This window comes from Coregonus clupeaformis, chromosome 9 (genome assembly GCF_020615455.1).
Source record: "Coregonus clupeaformis isolate EN_2021a chromosome 9, ASM2061545v1, whole genome shotgun sequence".
NCBI classification, from domain to species: Eukaryota; Metazoa; Chordata; class Actinopteri; order Salmoniformes; family Salmonidae; genus Coregonus; species Coregonus clupeaformis.
This window is the reverse complement of record NC_059200.1, coordinates 3619659-3638881: the sequence shown is the minus strand read 5'-3', so window position 1 is coordinate 3638881 and position 19223 is coordinate 3619659.

Here is a 19223-nt window from a genome sequence, read left to right as displayed (position 1 = left end):
AAATGGCGGAAAATCCATCATGGCAGACCTTATGGATCACTGAGGAAAATTTGTTTGTTGTGAGGAGAGGTACCTATGTACCGAATTTCATGACTTTAGGTCAAACGGGGTGAGGGGTGTGACCTTTCAGAGTTTGCATTTTCAATCTCTTGTTATAGTGCCACTGACCAATCAGTGTAATTTTGTAAATGCCGGATCTCTATGGTAAAATGCATAATTCACCCAAGTTTCGTTAAAATCGGGCCAGTGTTGTCTGAGATATCGCGTGTGACTAACATACGAACGGACGGACAGATGACAGATGGACGGAGACAGAACTTCAATCCTCTCCCTGATTTCATTGTGGGGGACAACAAAAATACTTCTAATTTATTTTGATACAAAGGGTTAGGTTGTTAGTCAAAGGAACAGATCTTGGCAGTTGGCACACTATAAGGCAGAAATATAACCCTTTGACCAAGCCTTGTGTTGCTTTGTAGTTTTCATGATTCTAAACAGACAGAAATAACTATGGAGGGCTTGAAGCTAAGCATCTTGGTCCATGCTGAGCTTGGACACATTGAGGCTCCAACCTACACAAGCGGAGCATACAGTGAGGGAAAAAAGAATTTGATCCCCTGCTGATTTTGTACGTTTGCCCACTGACAAAGAAATGATCAGTCTATAATTTTTATGGTAGGTTTATTTGAACAGTGAGAGACAGAAAAACAACAAAAAAATCCAGAAAAACGCATGTAAAAAATGTTATAAATTGATTTGCATTTTAATGAGGGAAATAAGTATTTGACCCCCTCTCAATCAGAAAGATTTCTGGCTCCCAGGTGTCTTTTATACAGGTAACGAGCTGAAATTAGGAGCACACTCTTAAAGGGAGTGCTCCTAATATCAGCTTGTTACCTGTATAAAAGACACCTGTCCACAGAAGCAATCAATCAATCAGATTCCAAACTCTCCACCATGGCCAAGACCAAAGAGCTCTCCAAGGATTTCAGGGACAAGATTGTAGACCTACACAAGGCTGGAATGGGCTACAAGACCATCGCCAAGCAGCTTGGTGAGAAGGTGACAACAGTTGGTGCGATTATTCGCAAATGGAAGAAACACAAAAGACCTGTCAAGCTCCCTCGGCCTGGGGCTCCATGCAAGATCTCACCTCGTGGAGTTGCAATGATCATGAGAACGGTGAGGAATCAGCCCAGAACTACACGGGAGGATCTTGTCAATGATCTCAAGGCAGCTGGGTCCATAGTCACCAAGAAAACAATTGGTAACACACTACGCCGTGAAGGACTGAAATCCTGCAGCGCCCGCAAGGTCCCCCTGCTCAAGAAAGCACATATACAGGCCCGTCTGAAGTTTGCCAATTAACATCTGAATGATTCAAAGGAGAACTGGGTGAAAGTGTTGTGGTCAGATGAGGCCAAAATCGAGCTCTTTGTCATCAACTCAACTCGCCGTGTTTGGAGGAGGAGGAATGCTGCCTATGACCCCAAGAACACCATCTTCACCGTCAAACATGGAGGTGGAAACATTATGCTTTGGGGGTGTTTTTCTGCTAAGGGGACAGGACAACTTCACCGCATCAAAGGGACGATGGACGGGGCCATGTACCGTCAAATCTTGGGTGAGAACCTCCTTACCTCAGCCAGGGCATTGAAAATGAAGACATAGTTTTGATGTCTTCACTATTATTCTACAATGTAGAAAATAGTAAAAATAAAGAAAAACCCTTGAATGAGTAGGTGTTCTAAAACTTTTCAATCATTGTTACATTAGCTGTTTGGAGGCCTTTTATGAGCTTGGTTTTTGTTTGCAGCCTTCAACTACTGCTAACAATTGGTTGATAGGCATGTTTTAACTGATTAAAATAGTTATATTTTAGGAATTATGAGAAATACACTGCAAAATGAATTCCAGATACAAGCCAGTCTCATGGATACATAACCCCCTTTTCATGCTGTGTTACATCAGCCAATGAAAACAACAGGTAGTACATACATAGAAAAAGTGTAGAAGGGTTCAACAATGGACACTATCTACTTAGGACCTTCAAAGGCTGTCCTGTGAACCTATCTGTCAGCCTTCTAAATGCAGTGCCAGTGTGTGAGGATGGACACAATCTGTCATGATGAGGAATAGGTGTGGGAGGTAAATGGGGGTTGGAGGAGGAGGAGGGTGGGGTTGAAAGGTTAGAGGTCTGAGGGAAAGAATGGGGAGCACTCTGTGCAGGTGAGTGGAGGTCTCGCTCCACACAGCCTAGCCTGTCGACAGCCTCAAGGACCCTTCAGTCAGTGGCATTCCCTAGGCTGGCAGCTGGATGGGAGGGGGAAGGAGGATATGTGTGTGTGTGTGTGTGTGTGCACGTGCGCTTGCACTTGTGCATGTGTGCCGTCTGTTGTCTGTCGGTGGGGCCACTGCCAACACATAAGTGAGGCTAACCTGATGAGTGAGGACACACAAGCTGCCCTCCATGTAGCAGGCCAAACCTAAGGGCCAGTGACACGCCAAGGGTTACAAACCCTGGATCTGACAACTATGGCTGTCAAAGAGCTTATGAGGCCATCAAAGCCATGCTGTCATAGAGTGCGTGTGTGGGTTTGATGTGAAGGGACGGTGTATGGCCGTATGGTGACTCTTGACAACAATAGTAAATGTCAAACTTTCACAGGGCCTCCACTTGACCTCTTGAACACAAAGCTAAAGACATTGCCCCTTTGCTAACAGTGACATGAACCATTTACCAACGTAATTAAATATTTACTTGTATAAGTCTATAAATCCCCTAAATGTATGCTCAATATAAAAAACAACAACGTGAACACAATACTGAATTATTATGATAATAGTCTTGTTGAAATTCATTCACTGAAATTTACTACCAGAGATCTACAATGCCTTTAGAATAATTTAGTTCTGAGTTTTGTCTGCATGCTACAATTCCACTGACCTCTTTCTGACCTCTCTAAAACATCTGATTGAACAATGAGCTTGAAATATCTCACAGAAGCACAGAAACAAAGAAGGTTTAACTAACACTTTCACTTTCCGAAACAATTCAGATAAGCCATGAAAGCATAGTCAATTCTATCCATTTTTAGAGCGGACCACTAGTAGCTAAAGGAATGCAAATAAACTTGTTGCGCATTCTGGCTTTTTTCTTTCTCTCTCCACACAAAGCACAGAGAGAAGCAGAGGAGGAGCTGTGAGCTAATGTGAACAGAATGTCCAGGCAGCTTTGTTGCTCAGCCTAACACCACCACATACAGCAGCTTTAGAACACCATAGTCCAAGGCCGCTAAAAATCATTGTCCTCTAAAAATAACAAAACAACCCGGAACTAATTGTCACTGACGTTTACGTTTCCATGTATTTTCCAAAAGTATCTGTTTAGCCAGGGTGGCTCTGTGGGAGTTGGCCTGTAATCGAGAGGGTAAAGGAGAGTTTAATGGACAGCAGTGAAAATCTTCGGGGGTTAATGTCAGCCGAGACCATATAATGACAATCGCCTTTGTGTGCCCTCTGGTCTAGATACTCGCTGTGAATGAGGGAGACAAAGAATTTGACTGGAGTGGTAAAGGCTTTGAGATGTACTGACCCGTACCTTAAATGGACTTTTGTGAGCCACTCCCCACCCTCCTGCCCTTTGTAAATAGGGCCCAGCATAATGTGCTGTTAAATGCTGTTTTTGTTGTTTGCTGGGAGCAGGTGCCTGGGCCGGCGCTCCGGGGCAGTTAGAATGTGTCCTGAGACATGTTGCCTGGGAGATAGCAGAGGCATGCACTGCAGCAACATCCCAGATAAAGACTAACTTGTAAGATGGGTGAGATGGGTGATCAGGGGAACTGGTGAAGGGAGGTTATGGAAGGTGGTTGAGTGGAGAAATATGTATAAATTACGGGTGCTTTCCAGAAAAATAAAATTACAGGTAATTCTATGGCGCTTTCCCTCAAAATCAAGTCAGTCAAACATCGTCATAGATACGGTACAGATGCTCTCATATTATTGAAGATCAAGACTCTTGGCATAGAGAGCACTCATTATTGAGAGTGACTCAGCACTAAAAGAAGTATAAAAACAGTTACCGTAATAGGAGACACGAAACATGCCATGTGTTTTAGATAAAAGGCAACCATTCATGTGAACCTCTTAAGGATCAGAACCTTTTTTTCAGTTTTCGCCTAAAATGACATACCCAAATCTAACTGCCTGTAGCTCAGGACCTGAAGCAAGGATATGCATATTCTTGATACCATTTGAAAGGAAACACTTTGAAGTTTGTGGAAATGTGAAATTAATGTAGGAGAATATAACACATTAGATCTGGTAAAAGATAATACAAACAAAAAAACATGCGTTTTCTATTTTTTGTTTTGTTCCATCACCTTTGAAATGCAAGAGAAAGGCCACAAATGCAGTTTAGGCACAATTTAGATTTTGGCCACTAGATGGCAGCAGTGTGTGTGTGCAAAGTTTCAGATTGATCCAGTGAAGCATTGCAAGACTGGACCAGTTTGAATCAAGTCTGCCCAAATGTGCCGAATTGGTCAATTGATACATTTTCAAGTACATAACTATAGAGAACATACAAAAATGATATGGTAATTCAAAATGTAAGTTTACACACTCCCAGGAATGTCATACATGATGGATCATTAGCTTATACACTAACTTTCACACATCTAGATGGCTGGGCGGGGTGGGTGTGGAGCCTGAGACAGCAAGGGTTCAAACTGTAGAACCCAGTTCCTACATTTGAATATAAAAATGGATTTTATCAAACAAAACTATGCTATATTTTATCTCTGGGACCTCAGGATGACAAATCAGAGCAAGATTACTGAATGTAAGTACATTATTTACCTTCAGAGAATGTATCAAACCAATTGCCGTGATAAGTTTTTTGTTGTTGTGCACTCTCCTCAAACAATAGCATGGTATTTTTTCACTGTAATAGCTACTGTAAATTGGACAGTGCAGTTAGATTAACAGGAATTTAAGCTTTCTGCCTATATAAGACATGTCTATGTCCTGGAAAGTTTGCTGTTACTTACAACAGTCATGCTAATCACATTAGCGCACCTTAGCTCAACCGTGCCGTATACGGGACACCGATCCCATAGAGGTTAATTGATGTCTTCAGATACTTATTCCAATTGCATTCAGCTGTAGATTTTCATTACGCAAAGCTAACTAGAATTGACAAGGATATATTGCCTCCTTATATAATACCTCTATTTGACAGTGCTATGATTAAACTTGAAAAGGGAATGTAAATCTCCATGCAAAGAGAACATCAGTGTCTTATAAATGCATACGGGATCAAAACATTTTTGGGGGGGATACAGTGCATTTGGAAAGTATTCACACCCCTCTGCTTTTTCCACATTTTGTTATTTTGTTGTTTATTCTAAAATTGATTAAATTGTGTTTTTTTTTTAATATGCCTCTACCCTCTGTTCTATTGGCAAATGTACAATCACTGGAGAACAAACTGGACAAGCTCCGGTCGAGACTATCCTATCAACAGAACCTGAAGAACTGTAATATCCTATGTTTCTCTGAAACTTGGCTGAACAAGGACATGGATAATATTCTACCTGGTTTTTCTATGCATTGGCAGGACAGAACAGCAGCGTCAGGTAAGCTCAAGGGGGTGGTGTGTGTCTCTTTGTTAACAACAGCTGGTGCGCGATCTCTAATATTAAGGAAGTCTCGAGGTTCTGCTCGCCTGAGTTAGAATACTTCATGATAAGCTGTAGACCATACTATTTACCAAAAGAGAGTTCTATATCTATATTTTTCATAGCTGTCTATTTACCACCACAAACTGATGCTGGCACTAAGACCGTACTCAACAAGCTGTATAGGGCCATAAGCAAACAAGAAAATGCTCATCCAGAGGCGGTGCTCCTAGTGCCCAGTGATTTTTATGCAGGAAAACTGAAATCCTTTTTACCTAATTTCTACCAGCATGTCACCTGTGCAACTAGAGGTGAAAAAACTCTAGAGCACCTTTACTCCACACACAGAGACACATACAAAGCTCTCCCTCGCCCTGCATTTGTCAAATTTGACCATAACGCTATCCTAAGGCTGTGGTGTTCATTACATTTTGTCAGCCGGTTATTGTCATGCAAAAGCATGCCGGTCTCATGGTAATTGACCGTCAATGAACATAAACACATTTAGCATGTCCAGGCCTCCATGCATTCCAGCCGCTGATGCGTGATTTTGGAACATCTACATTTCAAAAAGTCTAATAAAATCACTTGAATATACACCATCACAATAAATCCATTATTTATTTTAGTCAAGTCTAAAGAAACATTATGATATGAAGAAAATGTATTTCAGAAGAACAGAATATGAGTTGGCCTACTGTATGTTAGTTATCTGACTATGCTCCATGCCATAGGCTGTAGGCTTGTTCATTTAGCTGACAAGATATGCTTATAAGTCCCTTACCATTATTTTATTTTATATGATTTTATAGTAAGAAGAATATAATTGAACTTAGCTGAATAAAATAGAAAGGATATTTTTCCCATTAAGGAGCGAGTGCACATATGAAGTGGCTATGTTGAGTGTAAAAGTGATCATTTGAAACAGGTCCTATATGCTAGATTTAGAATTATTTGGCAACTTTAGTTGTGAATGTTACAAACCTTAGAATGTCTTAGAAATCAAAACATATATGGGCTGCATGGTGCGACTAGGCTATTGATGATTTGAGAAAGTAGCCAAAAAAGGCTGTGTGCTCTGTTCCTTGCCTCAGGCTGCACAGCTGTTCTCTCATCAAGTGATCATATTTTCACCCATCAGACTATTCTCATTTTAATCTTGTCTTTCGATTTAGAATGGCCCATCCAGTATGCATAATAATACAGTCCATACTCAAAGGCTAGACCAATTATGTACCAATTACATCTTAAATCAGTTTTCTTTCACGTTTCTATGCCTCGGGTAATATGCTGGTAGGCTATGTGTTGTATAACTGCACAATCATAATTTTAATTCAGGTTTTTTTTTCGGGCTTGGGCTCATAAGCCTATGCATAACCTCTAATATGCATATGCTTGTTTTGAATTAATCATCATGTCACGATCGTTATGAGAAGCGGACCAAGGCGCAGCGTGATAGGCGAACATACTTTTATTAAGTGTAAACAACACGAACAAAAACAACAAAACGATACGTGAAGTCCTAGGTAATAACAACAAACCATACGGAACAAGATCCCACAATAAACTAGTGAACACAGGCTGCCTAAGTATGGTCCCCAATCAGAGACAACGAGCTACAGCTGTCTCTGATTGGGAACCACCCTGGCCAACATAGAAATAAACGATCTAGAAGAAAACCCATAGAAAACTAAACATAACAAGTCCACACCCTGGCTCAACATTTAAGAGTCCCCAGAGCCAGGGCGTGACAGTACCCCCCAAAGGCGCGGACTGCGACCGCGCCAACCAAACACAACAGGGGAGGGGCCGGGTGGGCATTCCGCCTCGGAGGCGGATCCGGCTCCGGGCGTGACCACCACTCTCTCTCTACCCCCCCCGTAGCGCCCCTGGTCTGGTCTGGCCCCGCTGGCCGGGGAGCAGGAACGGGCCGGACCGGGCTGGCGACGCACACCACTGGCTTGGTGCGGGGAGCAGGAACAGGCTGGACCGGGCTGGCGACGCGCACCACTGGCTTGGTGCGGGGAGCAGGAACAGGCCGGACCGGGCTGGCGACGCGCACCACAGGCTTGGTGCGAGGGACAGGAACAGGCCGGACCGGGCTGGCGACGCGCACCACTGGCTTGGTGCGGGGAGCAGGAACAGGCTGGACCGGGCTGGCGACGCGCACCACTGGCTTGGTGCGGGGAGCAGGAACGGGCCGGACCGGGCTGGCGACGCGCACCACTGGTTTGGTGCGGGAAGCAGGAACAGGCCGGACCGGGCTGGCGACGCGCACCACAGGCTTGGTGCGAGGGACAGGAACAGGCCGGACCGGGCTGGCGACGCCGCACCACTGGTTTGGTGTGAGGGACAGGAACAGGCCGGACCGGGCTGGCGACGCCGCACCACTGGCTTGGTGCGGGGAGCAGGAACAGGCTGGACCGGGCTGGCGACGCGCACCACTGGCTTGGTGCGGGGAGCAGGAACGGGCCGGACCGGGCTGGCGACGCGCACCACTGGTTTGGTGCGGGAAGCAGGAACAGGCCGGACCGGGCTGGCGACGCGCACCACAGGCTTGGTGCGAGGGACAGGAACAGGCCGGACCGGGCTGGCGACGCGCACCACTGGTTTGGTGTGAGGGACAGGAACAGGCCGGACCGGGCTGGCGACGCGCACCACTGGCTTGGTGCGGGGAGCAGGAACAGGCTGGACCGGGCTGGCGACGCGCACCACTGGCTTGGTGCGGGGAGCAGGAACGGGCCGGACCGGGCTGGCGACGCGCACCACTGGTTTGGTGCGGGAAGCAGGAACAGGCCGGACCGGGCTGGCGACGCGCACCACAGGCTTGGTGCGAGGGACAGGAACAGGCCGGACCGGGCTGGCGACGCGCACCACTGGTTTGGTGTGAGGGACAGGAACAGGCCGGACCGGGCTGGCGACGCGCACCACAGGCTTGGTGCGAGGGACAGGAACAGGCCGGACCGGGCTGGCGACGCGCATCACTGGCTTGATGCGGGGAGCAGGAACAGGCCGGACCGGGCTGGCGACGCGCACCACTGGCTTGGTGCGGGGAGCAGGAACGGGCCGGACCGGGCTGGCGACGCGCACCACAGGCTTGGTGCGAGGGACAGGAACAGGCCGGACCGGGCTGGCCACACGCACCACTGGCTTGGTGCGGGGAGCAGGAACGGGCCGGACCGGGCTGGCGACGCGCACCACTGGGTTGGTGCGAGGGACAGGAACAGGCCGGACCGGGCTGGCGACGCGCACCACAGGCTTGGTGCGAGGGACAGGAACAGGCCGGGCTGGACTGTGGAGACGGACTGGAGGTCTGGAGCGGAGAGCTGACACAACCCGTCCTGGCTGAATGCCTATTTCCACACAATCTGTGTGAGGCATCAGCACAGGACGTACAGGGCTGTGCACTCATACTGGCACTACAGCACGTGGCACTGGCGCAGGATATCCGGGACCGAGGAGGGGTACTGGAGGCCACGAGCGTTGAGCCGGCACACTCCGTCCTGGCTGCATGCCCACCTTAGCACGACACGTGCGTGGTGCTAGCACAGGACGTACAGGACTGTGCCGGAACACTCACGGCACAGTACGTGGCTCCGCATAACACGGAACCTGCCCAGTCTCACGCTGCCTAGCCTGAGTACGGAGAGTTGGCTCTGCTCTACCTCTAGGCTCCGCCAACCACCCTTCCAGCCCCCCAAACCTGGTGGCCTCCTCTCCTAGTCCGCCGATTCGCCCTGTAGCTGCCTCCAGCAGCCCCGTCGTCCACGGCGTGTGCCCCCCCAAAAAAATTACTTGGGGTTGCCTCTCGCGTGTCCGTCGTTGGCACGGTTGGCGCCGTTTCTCCTCTCCTGCCTGGGCATTCACTTTTGCCCATGGCCCTCTGCCCGCGAATATGTCCTCCCAAGACCACCATTCGCCCACCTGGGACATCGCCAACTTCTCCTCCTGGGCACGCTGCTTGGTCCTCTGATGGTGGGATCTTCTGTCACGGTCGTCGACAGATGAAGCGGACCAAGGCGCAGCGTGATAAGCGTACATACTTTATTTGTGTACACACACGAACCAAAACAATCAACCAAACGATACGTGAAGTCCTAGCTGTAGCTCGTTGTCTCTGATTGGGGACCATACTTAGGCAGCCTTTTGGCATGTTAGTTTTGTAGGATCTTGTTCCGTAGGGTTTTGTGTATAACCTAGGACTTCACGTATCGTTTGGTTTATTGTTTTGGTTCGTGTGTGTACACAAATAAAGTATGTACGCTTATCACGCTGCGCCTTGGTCCGCTTCATCTGTCGACGACCGTGACACATCACCTTAGAAAGCACTGTCCATTTCGTTGTGTTAGGCTTTGAATATAATTATTATAATTCACTTCTCACGGCTGCCACCGGGAGAAGGGAAAGCATCTCTCACTCACATGGCTCTCTCAGATATTTCAATTCTTATTAGACAATGCCCTTCACTTGACCTATCTCAGAACAGGGGTATGGGGAAGAAAATACATGTCATCTATGCACTTAAATAGCGAATGGAGGGCGCTTTTTCCGTGGTTCCTTTTTATGCCAGCCAGGTAGGCTATACTCCTCTTGTAAAGAAAAGCAATGTGCTTAATATTAGGACATTTGATAAATAAATATAGTAGGCCTAACCTATAGAAAGCTGTTTGTGATCCTCTTTTTAATAGAGGCCATCAAAACTCTGTTTCCTCACACAATTGCAAAGCCTATAGAAATGTTGCGCAACATGAGCACTCATGAAGTGTTTGATTTGATTTTCGAAAACATTTGCATTGATGTCAGAGTGATTAGAGGGACAATAGAGTGCTGAGTACCTGGCATTTAGCAAGTTTGGTAGGCTACTAATAACCATCAGCAGCATCAGAGCTTGGAGAAGCCTAGTTACCGTGACTACGGTCAAGTGTAATTTGACTGCGGTCATGACTCTTGACTGCCGGTGTGGCGGTCACCATAGCAGCCCTTTAAACAGGTTAATATTCACAAGGCCGCACGGCCAGATGGATTACCAGGACACGTAGTCAGAGCATGCGCTGACCAGCTGGCAAGTGTCTTCAGTGACATTTTCAACCTCTCCCTGATCCAGTCTGTAATACCTACGTGTTTCAAGCAGACCACCATAGTACCTGTGCCCAAGAATGCCAAGGTAACCTGTCTTAATGACTATCGCCCCGTAGCACTGAAATCTGTAGACATGAAATGCTTTGAAAGGCTGGTCATAGCTCACATCAACACCATCATCCCAGACACCCTGAATCCACATACTGCCCCAACAGATCCACAGATGATGCAATCTCTATTGCGCTATACACTGCCCTTTCCCACTTGGACAAAAGGAACACCTATGTGAGAATGCTGTTCATTGACTGTAGCTCAACATTCAACACCATAGTGCCCTCCAAGCTCATCACTAAGCTAAGAACCCTTGGACTGAAAATCTCCCTCTGCAACTGGATCCTGGAATTCCTGATGGGACACCCCCATTTGGTGAGGGAAGACAACAACACATCCGCCACGCTGACCCTCAACATGGGGGCCCCTCAGGGGTGCGTACTTAGTCCCCTCTTGTACTCCCTGTTCACCCACGACCGCGTGGCAGCACACGACTCCAACACCATCATTAAGTTTGCCGACGACACGACGGTGGTAGGCCTGATCACCGACGATGATGAGACAGCCTATAGGGAGGAGGTCAGAGACCTGGCAGGGTGGTGCCAGGACAACAACCTCTCCCTCAATGTCAGCAAGACAAAGGAGCTGATCGTGGACTACAGGTCTGTAGTGGAGCGGGTCGAGAGCTTCAAGTTCCTCAGTGTCCACATCACTAAGGATCTATCATGGCCCAAACACACCAACACAGTCGTGAAGAGGGCACGACAACACCTTTTTCCCCTCAGAACGCTGAAAAGATTTGACATTAGTTTTTTTGTATTTTATTAGGACCCCCAATTACTCTTCCTGTGGTCCAAACAGGAAACAAAACACAACAAATAAAATACATAAAATACATAATATACATAACTCTACATAATACAATGCTAAATACAATGCAAAATATATAAAAATGTCTGTGTTTCTTCACAGTCCCCGTTGTGCCTTAAGGTGTTCTTTTATCTGGTTTTTAAATCTGGTTTTATTGCTAGCTTGAGTTATGTGGGGTGGCAAAGAGTTCCATGTAATCATTGCTCAATTTAATACTGTGCATTTCCCAGCCTCTGTTCTGGACCTGGGGACTGTGAAGAGACCTCTGGCTACATGTCTTGTGTGGTACCGATGAGTGTCAGAACTGTGCGCCAACTGCTTGAACAGACAGTTTGGTACCTTTATCCCATCAACACCTCGCACAAAGACCAATAGTGATGCAGTGAATCTCTCCTAAACTTTGAGCCATGAGAGATTGACATGCATACCACTGACATTCGCCCTCTGGGTACGTCTAAGTGCAATACGTGCTGCTCTGTTCTAGACCAACTGAAATTTTCCTATGTCCTTCGTTGAAGCACATGACCACAACAACTGGGCAGTAGTCCAGGTGCGACAAAACTAGGGCCTGTAGGACCTGCCTGGTTGATTTAAATTTCAAGAAAGCAGAGCAATGCCTTATCATGGACAGACCTCTTCCCATTTTAGCAACCATTGAGTCTATATGTTTTGACCATGACAGCTTGCTATCTAGGGTTACACCCAGCAGTTTAGTTTCCTCAACTTGCTCAATTGCCACATTATTCAGTATTAGATCTAGATGAGGTTTAGGGTTGAGTGAGTGATTTGTCCCAAAAACTATGCTTTTAGTTTTTATTTTATTTAGCTCCAGCCTATTGCTAGTTACCCACTCTAAATGTGTTCATTACCTCGATATGTGGATTGAGAAATCAAATGGAACCCTGTTTACAACTCTGTATAGAAAAGAAACGGACAGAAATACTCTATTACAAGCTTCCACCCTGAGTCATTAAAAAGAGGACTTCCAAGAAGCCAGTTTTTCAGACTGCGCCGTATATGCCACTCCACAGAGGACTATCTAGAAAAAGCAGCGGAGATGCGCAATTGGTTTCTAAGAAGAGGCTACTCTCCACAATGTGTGGCTGAAGCTCTTAATTTGGCATTGGGGAAAACACAAAACACGAGATGAACTACCTACATAAAAGACCCACTAGAGCAAAAGAACAATCTGTAATGTTTACCGCCACATATACTTTGAACTCGCGAAAAGTGGGAGATGCTGTCAAGAAACACTGGCATGTTTTATCGTCGTACCCAGCTTTGCCAGCTGAATTGAAGAATCCACCACTTATTTTATATAGGAGAGGTCGCAATTTACGCGATAAATTGGTCCATTCCAATTGCCAGCCACAAAAGAAAATAATCCAGGCTCTTTTACGCCTTGTTCCGAATGGTAGTTATAAATGCAGAGGTTGCGCACAGTGCAACAATATGATGAAGTGTGAATATTTCTGCCACCCACATACAGGAAAACGGTTCCAAATAAATGACATTATTACGTGGTCCACCACCCATGTTATCTACATGATTAAATGTCCATGTGGGCTTTGTTATGTAGGTTAAACCTCTCGTTCTCTCAAACAGAGAATTAGTGAACATAAAAATTAAATCAGGAGAAACTACAGGGATTATCCAGTTGCAGTACATTTTAATGACCTAAAACATGACATTTCTACCTTTAGATTTTGTGGCATAGAGAAAGTTAAAATATCAGACAGGGGAGGTGATATAAATAATACTCAGAATGTTTTTGGATTTTCACCCTCCAGACATTATTTCCTAAAGGACTTAATGATGAAATGCCTATGTATGTTATGTTGTAAATGTGAATATGAATTAATGCCCCCATTTCAGATTACTCTGACGTTTTTCTTGCGCTGTACCCAATGATTTATGAAAACTTGCTTAGTGGGTCGACGTCCTCATTATCAAGAGCAGTGTGCGAGTTTCTTCTTTTTTTCTCATCTTATTCAACTGTTACCATGCACCTGCAAAAATGATAGCTCAGATGTACAAGTGCCTTTTGAATTTTTAGTTACCCACTCTAAAAGTGACTGGATCTCTATGTTAAGGGTGTCAGTTATTTATTTTACTATCGTAGCTGACGTGTATATGGTTGGGTCGTCAGCTACATAGACACACAGGCTTTATTCGAGGTCAGTCGAAGGGCTGGCTGCCCTGCGGTACACCACACACAACCGAATTTGCATTAGAGAGGCTTCCATTAAAGAAAACACTCTGTGTTCTATTAGATAGGTAACTCTCAATCCATAATAAGGCAGAGTATGTAAATCCATAACACCTACGTTTTTTCAGCAATAGTTTATGATCAATGATATCAAAAGCTGCACTGAAATCTAACAAAACAGCTCCCACAATCAATATCAATTTCTTTCAGCCAATCATCAGTCATTTGTGTACAGTGCCGAGGATGTTGAGTGCCCTTCCCTATAAGCATGCTGAAAGTCTGTTGTTAATTTGTTTTCTGTAAAATAACACTGTGTTTGGTCAAACACCATTTGTTTTCAAAAGTTTGCTAAGCACCAGTAACAGGCTGATTGGTCAGCTGTTTGAATCATTAAAACCTCTTAGCTATAAGGTCCCCTTTTTAGGGTTCCCACGGACATGTAGTATTTTTTCTGAGTGATGTAGGATGTGAAATCTGAAACCACTTGAAGCTGGGATGTCCCTCCTACCATTTCATTTGCTCTTCTGACTAATATCAGAAACTTTGAACATCCCACGGAGCACCATTAAATCCATTATTTAAAAAATGGAAAGAATATGGCACCACAACAAACCTGCCAAGAGAGGGCCACCCACCAAAACTCACGGACCAGGCAAGGAGGCCATTAATCAGAGAGGCAACAAAGAGACCAAAGATAACCCTGAAGGAGCTGCAAAGCTCCACAGCAGAGATTGGAGTATCTGTCCATAGGACCACTTTAAACCGTACACTCCACAGAGCTGGGCTTTACGGAAGAGTGGCCAGAAAAAAGCCATTGCTTAAAGAAAAAAATAAGCAAACACGTTTGGTGTTCGCCAAAAGGCATGTGGGAGACTCCCCAAACATATGGAAGAAGGTACTCTGCTCAGTTGAGACTAAAATTTAGCTTTTTGGCCATCAAGGAAAACGCTATGTCTGGCACAAACCCATCACCTCTCATCACCCCGAGAACACCATCCCCACAGTGAAGCATGGTGGTGGCAGCATCATGCTGTGGGGATGTTTTTCATCAGCAGGGACTGGGAAACTGGTCAGAATTGAAGGAATGATGGATGGCGCTAAATACAGGGAAATTCTTGAGGGAAACCTGTTTCAGTCTTCCAGAGATTTGAGACTGGGACGGAGGTTCACCTTCCAGCAGAACAATGACCCTAAGCATACTGCTAAAGCAACAATCGAGTGGTTTAAGGGGAAACATTTAAATGTCTTGGAAAGGCCTAGTCAAAGCCCAAACCTCAATCCAATTGAGAATCTGTGGTATGACTTAAAGATTGCTGTACACCAGCGGAACCCATCCAACTTGAAGGAGCTGGAGCAGTTTTGCCTTGAAGAATGGGCAAAAATCCCAGTGGCTAGATGTGCCAAGCTTATAGAGACATACCCCAAGAGACTTATAATAATAACATGCCATTTAGCAGACACTTTTATCCAAAGCAACTTACAGTCATGCGTGCATACATTTTTTGTGTATGGGTGGTCCCGGGGATCGAACCCACTACCTTGGCGTTACAAGCGCCGTGCTCTACCAGCTGACCTACAGCTAATTGCTGCAAAAGGTGGCTCTACAAAGTATTGACTTTGGGGGGGGTGAATAGTTATGCACGCTCAAGTTTTCTGTTTTTTTGTCTTATTTCTTGTTTGTTTCACACATTTTTTTATTTTGCATCTTCAAAGTGGTAGGCATGTTGTGTAAATCAAATGATACAAACCCCCTCTAATTTAATTCCAGGTTGTTTACATTTACATTTACATTTACGTCATTTAGCAGACGCTCTTATCCAGAGCAACTTACAAATTGGTGCATTCACCTTATGATAGCCAGTGGGACAACCGCTTTACAATTTATTTTTAGAGTATATTTCTACATATCATGATTTTTTATTGTATTTAAAAATATATACAGTGGGGAAAAAAAGTATTTAGTCAGCCACCAATTGTGCAAGTTCTCCCACTTAAAAATATGAGAGAGGCCTGTAAATTTCATCATAGGTACACGTCAACTAGGACAGACAAATTGAGATTTTGTTTCTCCAGAAAATCACATTGTAGGATTTTTAATGTATTTATTTGCAAATTATGGTGGTAAATAAGTATTTGGTCACCTACAAACAAACAACATTTCTGGCTCTCACAGACCTGTAACTTCTTCTTTAAGAGGCTCCTCTTTCCTCCACTCGTTACCTGTATTAATGGCACCTGTTGGAACTTGTTATCAGTATAAAAGACACCTGTCCACAACCTCAAACAGTCACACTCCAAACTCCACTATGGCCAAGACCAAAGAGCTGTCAAAGGACACCAGAAACAAAATTGTAGACCTGCACCAGGCTGGGAAGACTGAATATGCAATAGGTAAGCAGCTTGGTTTGAAGAAATCAACTGTGGGAGCAATTATTAGGAAATGGAAGACATACAAGACCACTGATAATTTCCCTCGATCTGAGGCTCCACGCAAGATCTCACCCCGTGGGGTCAAAATGATCACAAGAACGGTGAGCAAAAATCCCAGAACCACACGGGGGGACCTAGTGAATGACCTGCAGAGAGCTGGGACCAAAGTAACAAAGCCTACCATCAGTAACACACTACGCCGCCAGGGACTCAAATCCTGCAGTGCCAGATGTGTCCCCCTGCTTAAGCCAGTACATGTCCAGGCCCGTCTGCAGTTTGCTAGAGTGCATTTGGATGATCCAGAAGAGGATTGGGAGAATGTCATATGGTCAGATGAAACCAAAATAGAACTTTTTGGTAAAAACTAAACTCGTCGTGTTTGGAGGACAAAGAATGCTGAGTTGCATCCAAAGAACACCATACCTACTGTGAAGCATGGGGGTGGAAACATCATGCTTTGGGGCTGTTTTTCTGCAAAGGGACCAGGACGACTGATCCGTGTAAAGGAAAGAATGAATGGGGCCATGTATCATGAGATTTTGAGTGAAAACCTCCTTCCATCAGCAAGGGCATTGAAGATGAAACGTGGCTGGGTCTTTCAGCATGACAATGATCCCAAACACACCGCCCGGGCAACGAAGGAGTGGCTTCGTAAGAAGCATTTCAAGGTCCTGGAGTGGCCTAGCCAGTCTCCAGATCTCAACCCCATAGAAAATCTTTGGAGGGAGTTGAAAGTCCGTGTTGCCCAGCGACAGCCCCAAAACATCACTGCTCTAGAGGAGATCTGCATGGAGGAATGGGCCAAAATACCAGCAACAGTGTGTGAAAACCTTGTGAAGACTTACAGAAAACGTTTGACCTGTGTCATTGCCAACAAAGGGTATATAACAAAGTATTGAGAAACTTTTGTTATTGACCAAATACTTATTTTCCACCATAATTTGCAAATAAATTCATAAAAAATCCTACAATGTGATTTTCTGGATTTTTTTTCCTCATTTTGTCTGTCATAGTTGACGTGTACCAATGATGAAAATTACAGGCCTCTCTCATCTTTTTAAGTGGGAGAACTTGCACAATTGGTGGCTGACTAAATACTTTTTTCCCCCACTGTATATATATATATATTTTTTTTTGTTGTTGTTGTTGTTGTGGGGGTTGGGTGGGGTAGAAGGATTACTTTTATACTGTCCCAGGTATTCCTTAAAGAGGTAGGGTTTCAAGTGTCTCCAGAAGGTGGTCAGTATCTCCGCTGTCCTGACGTCGTGAGGGAGCTTGTTCCACCATTGGGGTGCCAGAGCAGCGAACAGTTTTGACTGGGCTGAGCGGGAACTGTGCTTCCGCAGAGGTAGGGGGACCAGCAGGCCAGAGGTGGAAGAACGCAATGCCCTCGTTTGGGTGTAGGGACTGATCAGAGCCTGAAGGTAAGGAGGTGCCGTTCCCCTCACTGCTCCGTAGGCAAGCACCATGGTCTTGTAGCAGATGCGAGCTTCAACTGGAAGCCAGTGGAGTGTATGGAGGAGCGGGGTGACGTGAGAGAACTTGAGAAGGTTGAACACCAGACGGGCTGCAGCATTCTGGATGAGTTGTAGGGGTTTAATGGCACAGGCAGGGAGCCCAGCCAACAGCGAGTTGCAGTAATCCAGACGGGAGATGACAAGTGCCTGGATTAGGACCTGTGCCGCTTCCTGTGTAAGGTAGGGTCGTACTCTGCGAATGTTGTAGAGCATGAACCTACAGGATCGGGTCACCGCTTTGATGTTAGCGGAGAACGACAGGGTGTTGTCCAGGGTCACGCCAAGGTTCTTTGCACTCTGGGAGGAGGACACAACGGAGTTGTAAGGCAGTTGTAAAGAGTTGTAAAGAGTTGTAAAGTTGTAAGGCAACAAAATAGGAATAATGCCAAGGGGGGTGAATACTTTCGCAAGACACTGTACATACATACACACAGTACCAGTCAAAAGTTTGTATGTATGCATGTATTTATGTACACTACCGTTCAAAAGTTTGGGGTCACTTAGAAATGTCCTTGTTTTCGAAAAAGAAAAGCATTTTTTTTGTCCATTAAAATAACATCAACTTGATCAGAAATACAGTGGAAACATTGTTAATGTTGTAAATGGCTATTGTAACTGGAAACGGCTGATTTTTAATGGAATATCTACATAGGCGTACAGAGGCCCATTATCAGCAACCATCAGTCCTGGGTTCCAATGGCACGTTGTGTTTGCTAATCCAAGTTTATCATTTTAAAAGGCTAATTGATCATTAGAAATCCCTTTTGCAATTATGTTAGCACAGCTGAAAACTGTTGTGCTGATTAAAGAAGCAATACAATTGGCCTTCTTGAGACTAGTTGAGTATCTGGAGCATCAGCAATTGTGGGTTCGATTACAGGCTCAAAATAGCCAGAAACAAATAACTTTCTTCTGAAACTCGTCAGTTTGTTCTTGTTCTGAGAAATGAAGGCTATTCCATGCACGAAATTGCCAAGAAACTGAAGATCTCGTACAACGCTGTGCACTACTCCCTTCACAGAACAGATGCCTCACAGGTCCTCAACTGGCAGCTTCATTAAATAGTACCCGCAAAACACCAGTCTCAACGTCAACAGTGAAGAGGCAACTCCGGGATGCTGACCTTCTAGGCAGAGTTGCAAAGAAAAAGCCATATCTCAGACTGGCCAATAAAAAGAAAAGATTAAGATGGGCAAAATAACACAGACACTGGACAGAGGAAGATTGGAAAAAAAGTGTTATGGACAGACAAATCGAAGTCTGAGGTGTTCGGATCACAAAAAAGAAGAACATTTGTGAGACGCAGACCAAATGAAAAGATGCTGGAGGAGTGCTTGATGCCATCTGTCAAGCATGGTGGAGGCAATGTGATGGTCTGAGGGTGCT